This window comes from Lonchura striata, chromosome 4 (assembly GCF_046129695.1).
Source record: "Lonchura striata isolate bLonStr1 chromosome 4, bLonStr1.mat, whole genome shotgun sequence".
NCBI classification, from domain to species: Eukaryota; Metazoa; Chordata; class Aves; order Passeriformes; family Estrildidae; genus Lonchura; species Lonchura striata.
Window position 1 is genome coordinate 41095046 of NC_134606.1, and position 10353 is coordinate 41105398.

The 10353-nt window shown below is 34.4% G+C and overlaps 1 protein-coding gene across 1 annotated transcript in view; it reads right to left on the minus strand.

Annotated features, from left to right (window-relative positions):
* Positions 1-9185: 9185 nt before the first annotated feature.
* GRIA2 (glutamate ionotropic receptor AMPA type subunit 2) overlaps positions 9186-10353 on the minus strand; it is an 88088-nt gene continuing 86920 nt past the window's right edge. Inside the window, exon 17 of the mRNA XM_021539579.2 lies at positions 9186-10353. This exon is cut by the window's right edge and continues 1677 nt beyond it. The gene's annotated coding sequence lies outside the window, so the exon portion shown is untranslated.

Here is a 10353-nt window from a genome sequence, read left to right on the forward strand (position 1 = left end):
AGTGAAATGGAGAAATGGATAGAAAGGAGGGTACAGGAAAAGCTACAATTTCCAATGTCTTACTGTTATCACTCTGACATATGAATGTTTACATTTTGGGAGAGTTAATGGTCCAGCCCTAGGCTTTGTACTGTTTTTATAATCTAGTATTTCATATATGGATCACTCTGCCTTTAAATCTGGTGTCTGGAAGCAGGAAATCTCTTGAATTCTGTGCCAGGACATTTTCTGTTTCAAAAAGGACTTGTGTTTATTGAGGTCCTTTATATAAAAACTGACAGTCATCCAACCCTGCACAAATACATATGGCTTACTTGTGCAAAAGTACATTTCCATCCAAATTGTGAATGCAGGCATTTTAAGTAAAGAACAATAGACCTTTTCTGCAGCTCTACATACTGTAACCCACAGATAGAAATTATTCTTCCTAACACAATGATCATTATTTTATTATAGATCAGGTTAGAAGTAGTTTTGAAGTGAATGTGATGCAGATTATGAAGCAGAATTCACAAGTTTTTGAGTTTGTACACCTTTTTGTTTATGTGAGCTTAACTTATTTTTCCCAAAGTGACATTTAGGTTAGATAGACAGCTAAATGGCTGCCATCCAAGAGGAATGGCAGTACATTATCTATAACTTCTATCAACAACTCCTCTAAAGAATACCATGATTAAAGCAGGTTTCAAGTCTGAATCAACTTGAAGGAACAACAGAAAGATTAACTCCATGTTTAGTGAACGCTACATAATTTATTCAATAAAGTCTCCAAATAAGCATGGAAATTACAGGCCTGACTACAATTGAATGTATCTGAAATAAGACACGTCACATGGCTGATTGAACATGAGCACACAGACAAATGGAGCTGGAAAGTTTTTTAACACAGAAAGTTTAAATTTTGTGGTTCCTACTAGCATTTATAACAATCACTAACATGTAAAACAACACAAAGGGCAATCCATATTGCAGACAACATAGACGCTTCTAAGCTAAGTTGTGGGAAGAAACTAATTTTAGGATTAATTTTCATGCATCTAGGTATCATAGATTCATTTCAGAACTCAAATGCTATCATAATGTACTACCTCCTCAAGTTCAGAGTAGAAACATTAAAAATTACTTATTTGGCAAAGACAGAATGATTCAGCAAGTTCTAGGCACTTGCAAAACAAGCATTTTATGTTTGCAGCTGCATGTGTCTCTGAAGGATGAGCTTCCAAAAAGAAATAAATGAAATATTTTAAGCAGCACCAGTGCTATGCTAAATAAAATCCATAGCATAAGATGCTCAGAGGAAAAAGTTTTATTTTCCTCAGTTATCACAATCAGAGTTAAAACTCATTTAGTTGGAATAAGGATCTCCAGATGGAAGTCATAAAATTGTTTTTCTATATCTTACACCATTTTTCATTAAGACAAATTAGAATCAAATATTAAAGTCTTAGTATTAAACACAAACCAGAATAAGTAGAATACATATTCACATCAACAACTGGTCTGCCACATCTCACACTTTATTTTTCCTATAAATTTCATAATTTGTCATCTCTTATCCTTGGTATCCTAACTTGCATGCTTAAATCTTCACTTTAGAGTACTATAAACATTAAATTATTTGTAAAACACCGTATATGCCCTGAGGTTTTATATAAATTAAATGTTGTACCTGAATGGCATCATTAAATCAGTAGTTAATGACAACTGAGGAAATGCAAGAAGGTTATAAAACAGGTTTCCAACAAAAAGACATATGCACAAAATCTGGAAGATTTAAATATAAACAGTCATAAAGATCTCAGAGGAATTAGGATAAGTAACAGCCAAGCACCTATAAATAAAAATGGCAGTATCTGTAGAGGGTTTCAGAAATACACCTGGGATATCCTATTCATCACCATTTTGTTCCTAAGAGGGAGAAAAACAGCATGGAGGATGTTTCAGACAGAAAGACAATAATGGATGAAAACTCACATCAAAATAAGGTAGTAACAGCATACCATTTCCAGTGACCATGCAGGCAAAGGACTCTACACGACTTGGTGACACTTCTTTGTGATGAGAAATGTCATAGTCTATCACAGAGACTGTTATCAAAATCAATTCTTTTGCAGGCACTTCAATTATGTATATGATTAATTCTTCAGAATCTGACATAAAACACAAGTTAAGCTCTTTAAGGTGAAGCCTTTGATGAGGCCATGTACTGTAGATGAACTGTTCATACTAGAAATCACAAATGATATGTAATGGTGATGGAATTATGCAGGAGGAGGACATAGTGCTTTAACTCGTGCATTTGGTACTGATCCAAAAAAAAAGCCCTGACAGTGCTGGGTTGGAAGATGTAACTGAAAGGAAAAAAAATCATGACAGTTACTTGAAAAAAAAAAATTCTTTGTGTATTTCATTCTCAATACTAATCCTGACATCTTTAAATAGAATTCAGTCACTTAGAGATGATTCTGCAAAAATATCTCTGTACACTCTTGACCTTTAGAATAGGATTTTCTACTCATGGGAATACAGTTGCAGGACACAGAAGACACTTATTTTTCTCCCTCATTAAGGGATGCTCAGAGGCAAGTCAGTTTTTTTTTTAAATAACTTTTTTTTTTCAAACATCTTTCTGCAGATTCTTCAGGACTGCTCTGCCACTCTGCACTACTATTTTAAGAAAAGTATGTATGTATTTACTTTTTTTTTTTAATCTGCTGACCTCTGTATCTGTAGCTGCACCAAAACCAAAACTGTACAAAACAAGTGAACAATTACATCCACAATGAAATGAAGTCAGACAGAAGACATCTATTACTACATTGGGCAGTGCTACCATCTATTTACACAAACATGGGAATATTTTCCAAGGTATCCAGGTTGCCAACTATAATGTCATCAGAGCATGTAATATCAAAGGGAAGTTATAGAGAAAACCAATTTTTTTTTTTTTTTTTTTTTTTTTTCAAAAGCTGTAATGAAAGGAAAACAAGCAAATGGATTTTTTTACAGAAGAACTAGACCAAAAAAAATCTCACCTAAATTCTCTAGCAACAATTCCTTGTATTTTTCTACTTTGCTATTGCATGAAATCTTATATGTATTTTCAGGATAAAATAGCCAGTGTCTTAAAAAAAAATACTGGCTTGACTGATAATTCACATTTTCCTTCAGTATAAGGGAAGGGAACACTTCCCAACACTTTTTAAACCAGTTTTAGTTAAAAGCTTTAAAAAACCCCAAACCCTGATAGTAATGTCAGCAGGAAAATAAAGAAGAATAATTAGTTGTTGAAATATTGCAACTAAAACGTAAAGAAAGGCAGTTGAAAATAAACACAGACATCTCATTTGGAAAGAAAATAGTTTACCCTCAGATTGGACACCCCAAAAACTGAATTAATGCCAGTAGACAGAATGGGATCTAGATTTCGCTAAGCAGTAGGTCTGGCTGTAAAATTTCACAAGGTAGCCTAAGATAGAGAATACCTGGAAGCTGGGTAGGTCTAAATGTGAAATGCCAAAGGCTATATCCAGTGTCTTACACTCATTATGATACATTCCTGATGCAATTACATCACAAAAATCTACTGAACCTCTTCTAATTTTCTAACTTAAATTAGAACTAAAGTTCTAATTCAGCATTGTAGTTTTAAGTCATGGCTTCAAAATCCCACCCCACCCTCCATCCAACCCACGGAATCTTGGTTTACATTCTCTTACCAACCATTTTATTGCCTATTCCTTCTAGGAAGACACTGGGGTTTTTATCTACACATATTTTTAAAAGAGAGAAAAAAAGGATGTAGTGTGGATCAGGTGATTTTGTCACATTGAGCAATTTTGCTTCACACTGCAATAATTTGTATTGCTCCTAACTTAGATTTGTGTAAGTGATGAAAGGATAGCCTTTAAAAAAGTAAAAATACTTCTTTAATTATAGTATTTGTATGTGTGCATATATATATTTATATACACATACAGTATGACACCACAGAAAAACCACTTGGCAGACCCATATTTTCACAGCATATTACAACATGCGTAAGAAAGGTTGTCCATATAATATAATCTTAACTAGCATCTTAGCAAAAGAAGGAAAAAAATCTACAATCTCATGATCCTGTCTATTGGGAAGCTCACGTTTTATGACAATATATGATGTCATAATTCATAAAGCAATGAATTTTTCCCCGTGGGAAAAATCTCCATGACATTGTTCAGCCAGACAAGATGGCTGTGCTTATTTCTCTTGAGGGTAAATGCCAAGTTTCCTCTATGCTAAAAAGAAAATTATTATTTTATATTAAAGCAATTTTTTTCTAAAGTTACATCCTGAATTTGCTAAATATGGATGGCTGTAGTTCAGGGAAGGAAAAAAGCTTTTCAGACAGGGGAAGGAGGGGGAGAGCTCTATCCTCTCCACTCTGGCATCACGTAAAGAGCAGAGAAACAGTTTTTGTATCATGACCATGCTAACAATTCTGTATTGCTAGCATGACTGCCAAGTGTGGTGATGCCTGGGGACATCACTGTGAGTGCACACAGACAGGTGGGAGGTTTAGGCTTGGTCTTGACACCCCAGATTCCCTGCACTCCAGCAAGGCAGGGTCTGACCAAAGCATATTAAATTAATTTGGTCCCTGCAGAGCAGTTGCTGTCTCTGCTGTTTGAGAAAGGTTCTTTAGGAGGTGTGAGTCACGGGACATACTTATCAGCTGAATCACTTTGAAGGACTTGGGCAGCATCTTACATCAGCAAGCAGGGTATGCAGTGTTACTTTTTTTCCTCAATGTGCTAAAATCTCCCCAATGACAAAAGATCAAAAAGTAAATTACAAGAATAAAAGGACAAAGATCAGCTATAAAAAGCAGCTTAGAAGGTGGACTCATCATAAGTGATTAACATGTCCCAATATAATTTTGGATCTATAATGATTAAAAAAAACATATATTTTTAAGTCTCCTGAAGTAAACAAGTATGTTAGGCAAGTATACCCATCAGGATAAGGAAAACATGCCAGGCAGAATCCTGCTTTCACTGAGAATAATGGCTTTATAAAAAGAGTTTATCATGTTTTTCTAATATATTCTGAAGGTGCAGATTTAAAAAATGTGGTAATGCCACAGATAAAACCAATCAATAGAAATTGCCTATAAATTGTCTGTCAAGCCTACACCATGAGAATTATTTCCTACAGCTTATACTACTCATTTGTCTATGCAAGTAAAATGAAAAAAAACCCCAACAAAACCATATAAAAGGTGGACAAAATTCTGCCACAGCACCATAGCAGTATATTTTATTGCACAGTGTTCAAAGTAGGTAGCGTAGTATCCAGCCCTGTCAATGTCCAGCATTTTGTTTTTGAGGCATTAGGTCTTATAGAGGTTTTGCTTTAGAAAGTCAAGTAATAGCTGCAAAGAGCACTGTTTTGTTTGTTTGTGTAATATTAGATTTAACTAAACCTGAACCTCTCAGAGCAACCATTTGGATTTTTAAATAGCAAAGACTGCAATTTGAGAAACTAAGCATATACATGCATATACACAAACCCATCAAGCTTGCTGCTGAAGTGAGAGGCAATGACAAATGCAACAGCCTTTCTGTGTAGGCCAAAGGAATTGTGGAAGAGCCTGTTTATTTTGCAGGAATTCCATAGAAATTAATCCCACCAGTGAGATGGATTTACATTATTACATCATTACATTAAAGGAGTTACCCCAGATTTTGAAGCTATAGGATTCACTGAGTCCCATGGGGACTCATATTGTTCTACGGAAATGCAAAATTCCATACTTAACTCAAACAGGAGGTGGTAAGGCACTTGCTTATGAACCATCCTGTTGCTACTGGCCCTAATATGAATTATTGCTGTGGTTATCATTGCTCTTGACTATGGCCTTATCAAAATCAGCACTAGTTTTACTATTGCATTGTGTAGGGATATGTATACATACATATACACTGGAACACCCACCATCTTCATTTTCATATATTAGCATCTCTGCCCATCTATTCACACAAAGTAGCTGAAGCTGAATTAAGAATTCCACCTACAGGTAACTTGGTTAAGTTGCCAAAACACTTAGTTCCAAATTTATGAAAATATTAATCTAGCAATCTTGTGAAATTATTAAAAACAACAGCAAGAAACACAAAGGCAAACACTTAAGAAGAAATCACTTTTTCTGTATTATTGTGTCTTTAGTCATTGTGACAATATAAAAAAATCTTCTCACTAAAAACCAGAAAAAAAAAATTCCGTGGGTATTCTGCTATTTATGAGTATGAGGTAACCTAAAATGTGTTTGCCTTTCATAGTGAAACTCATAAGGAAACAAACTACTGAGAAATACTATGTTATTTGTAAAGCACACTATTAATTGAAAGAACTATATCTTGACCTCTCTAATTACATTTTTCTCTAAACTCACAGAATATGGTGCTGAAGGGTAGGCAGTAACAACATAACTTGAAAATTGGGTTAAAATTTATATAATAGACTCTAGTCCAGTACATTTTTAACAAGATGCTCTTGATGCTTCAGTAAAGCATCAACATGCCTCACAAGCCTCTGGGCTGTCTCCTTCTAAGAAACATGAAATCTGACCTAGGGGAAGGTGTCCCTGCCCTCAGCAGGGGGGGTTGGAATTTTAAGGTGATCTTTCAGGTTCTTCCAAACCACAGCATTCTATGATTCTATGATTACTAACAGTAAAGGCTCTGAAGGAGATTTCATTCCCGAATTTTAAGATGCTTACCAAAAAATGAAACATGACATTATCTTTTCAAAACTGCACAAACAGTGAGTTTTTAGGAAAAAAAAAAAAAAATCTATCCTTAGAAAACAGGTATAAATCCTCTCCAGTGTCTCTTTTGAAGAGACCTTCACATTAAAGGATTGAGGGGGAACAGAAAAATGTCATAAAACTACCTCTCCAAGTCCTATTTTAGCTTATTCCACCTGCACATAGAAAGAGGAAAAGGAATCAGCATGGTCCTGCACAGCTCATGGGATCCACTGGAAGCCCTTTATATGTGCTTCCAACACCTCCAGATAGGAACTAGTTGAAGAAAATTCCAATGGGCTGATCTAGGCACTAGTTTTGCAGCCCTTTCCTACTCTATAATTAGAAACATTTTAAAAACAGGTTTGGGATATTTAAAGCAAATAAAAAAACCACAACTTAGACATGTATTTTAAATCTCATTCTGCAGTTGGAAGACTAGTAGGATTAAATGCTTTATTTCACACAGATGAGTCAGCCTTAAAAAGTTAGCATTTGTTAAAAATGATGACAAATTACATATAAACTTTTTCTCTATGCCCAGCATGTAGTAATGGTCCTTTCTTGTTGAGTGGGAGTTGCAAGTGTAAAGGGAGGAAGAACTTTGGGCAAATGCTACAAAGTCATTCTCTGGACAGCTTCATGAAATTAAGTGCTCTTCTTCTATGTATAAAGAATTTTCTCATCACTGAGGTAAGTAAAGCACTGACCTGTTTACAGAGGTAGCTAAATTTTTATTAGCAGTTAAGAGATGCATAAAGGAGACTGACAGAAGAACAAGTTCTGTGGATGCCACTTTAGGGTTTAGCTTAGATAAGCTTTCCTATCTTTAGCATCACTGCTGCTGTAATACAGAGACTTATGCCATTACCTATAGTAAATATTTTTAATGACTACCAAAATAATTATAGCAAGTATTATATACAATAATTACATTTTCTATTAGCCTACCAAGCTAAAAAAGTATGCATTAGACTAAATGCATGTAGTCAGGCAAGAGGAGAGAGAGAAAGAGAGAGAAGAAAGAAAGAGAAGAAAGGAAAAGAAGAAAGGAGGAAAGAAAAATAAAGAAGGAAGGAAGGAGGGAAGGAAGGAAGGAAGGAAGGAAGGAAGGAAGGAAGGAAGGAAGGAAGGAAGGAAGGAAGGAAGGAAGGAAGGAAGGAAGGAAGGAAGGAAGGAAGGAAGGAAGGAAGAAATAAAGAAAGAAAGAAAGAAAGAAGAAAGAGAGAAAGAAAACATGTCATGTAACATGCCCCAACAATAAGACTGGGGACTGGCCTCATGACACATGAAAGCTAGAAGTCTTAAATTTTTTGTATTCATCTTACTTTTTTCCATTTTTTGCCACTTGTTTACAAAAAAAAATTATTTTATTCAATTCTCTATTGTGTCTCACACAGGTGTACAGTATTCTCTACTACCTACAGAAACTGATGCAAGGCAAAATGTTCCAAATTAAGTCCACAGCTATGTCACTTGCTTAATTTCATTCTAAGTGCTTAATATAAATTTCAAATATAATTTAGACTTGATGCATCTCTCACAGCAAATTTTTGTGATCCTTTGACAGCTTAAATGAAAATATATTTAATAAATAATAAGCTTTGATGCTGTGAAAACAGATCTGAGTAGGCTCCAGGAATATCATGTGCAACAGATGCTGCTGATTCTATTTTGCTGGTGACTGCTGTATTCTTACAACTAACTGCACCAAAGGATAGATAAAACTGTCTATTTGAATTCTAAAATACAATTATTTATAATGTAAAGATATTGTCTGTATCAATCAACCAAATAGGAGGCTGACACTGCAGAAACACACTCTGTTAACAGGTGAAATACATGTTTACATGAAAATGTTGAACTTTTAACATGCTGAATCTCTTCACTCTGTTTGCCATTACAGTAAACTCTCTGCTGTACTACATCTCTTCCCGTGACACCTGAAGTACTTGCCATTTCTTAGGTTTTTCTCTGCTTTGGACACATCAACAATCTGTTCAATTAAAAATGTACTGGTTTAAACTCAAAATTTTTTTAGGTAGTGTTACTGAATAGATACTTAACCCCCTAGCTTTTTGAACCTATCACACTGCCATTGTAATTATTATCAGGAATGTTACAGTCCAGAGATACAATTATGTTGTTGGAAAAAAGTTTCATTACTTCATTTAACAATAATGAAAACTGCAGTAAATCTATCCTTGAGTGACAAGATGATCTGGGAGATTTATACTCTTCATTGAAACTTAATTCAAGAAAAGAAGAAACTCCATAAACTCTTCAAGGAAATTTCATGTCTGGGGGACAAACAGGTTTGCCCTATGTAAAATCTTAGAAAAATACATTTAAAATAAATATGAAACCAGATTTCAATAATACTAAGCAGACATTAAAGGTCTTTTACCTTTTTTAAGAAGATTTTTTATGTATGATTGAAGTTTATACAACACTCCAGAAAAGCCATGTGTTAGATTGAAAAATAAAATCAGAAGCATTTTCTGTCATATAAGTATACATGAAAAAACGAGAACGTTAATGTCTTAGAAAGTGTATGTCCAGCTTTGTACCGTTACTCATTTAACAAAGCAGAAAATAAGATACTGTACTGTAAACAAAAAGCTACAGTAAAAGGACAGTTCGAAACTTACACAAGTTTGAGTTCATAAACATTTTGGTTGCTCCATAACAGTTTTCATAAAAAAAGGAATAAAAAACCCTTGGACAGCTTTCATCACTCTTGACTACTTTTCACTTAAATGCACACAGACATACTTTATATAGCAATATACTGATGTATTCTTAACATGGATATTAAACTACTATTACTGCTTTTTTTAACTGAGATGTGTATTATCCAATCAATATTATCTGACTTGAAATACTCATACATTATGTATTCCCATCATGTTGTTAAGTATAAAAACATGAAAATATAACTTTACATTATTTCAGTTATATACATCAGTTCAGGCTTGACAAAGACTTTTTTTTATGCTATGATTTTTAGAGGAATGAGCCCAGAGGTACAATAAATAGCTTTCCACTGGATACAGTAATGCATTTCTACTTTTTTTTAAAAAATAAAATAATTCCCATATGAATATTGTTTTAGTTTGGTCATTCTAGCATTGAACATTAAAAATCCGAATGCATTCCCCAACATTCCTGATGAGGAGTAATGCACAGAACACTTAAGAATTACAGATGTGCCAAGAAATTATTTCGTTTCATTGGGGAAAAGTATTGGTAAGACAGACATTGAAAACACTGTGTACACCTCTTTTGCTGATCACACTGAGAGTATACACTGTGTTCACATTCTTGCAGAAACAGGCTCAGAGAAGAAGGGACTTCAAGTTTCTGATAAATGATCTGCCTTCTCCAATGCTCAGCAAACATTATACTTGAGTCTAAGAAATGGATTCCAACTAAAACTGCAAGTCGTATTTGAATTTTTATTTAATTCCAAAATAAAAGAGATTTACCGATACTGCATGAGGCAATGTATCCACAATGCAGAAAAATGTAAGCTTTTCAACCAAATGTACAGAATTGTATCTACA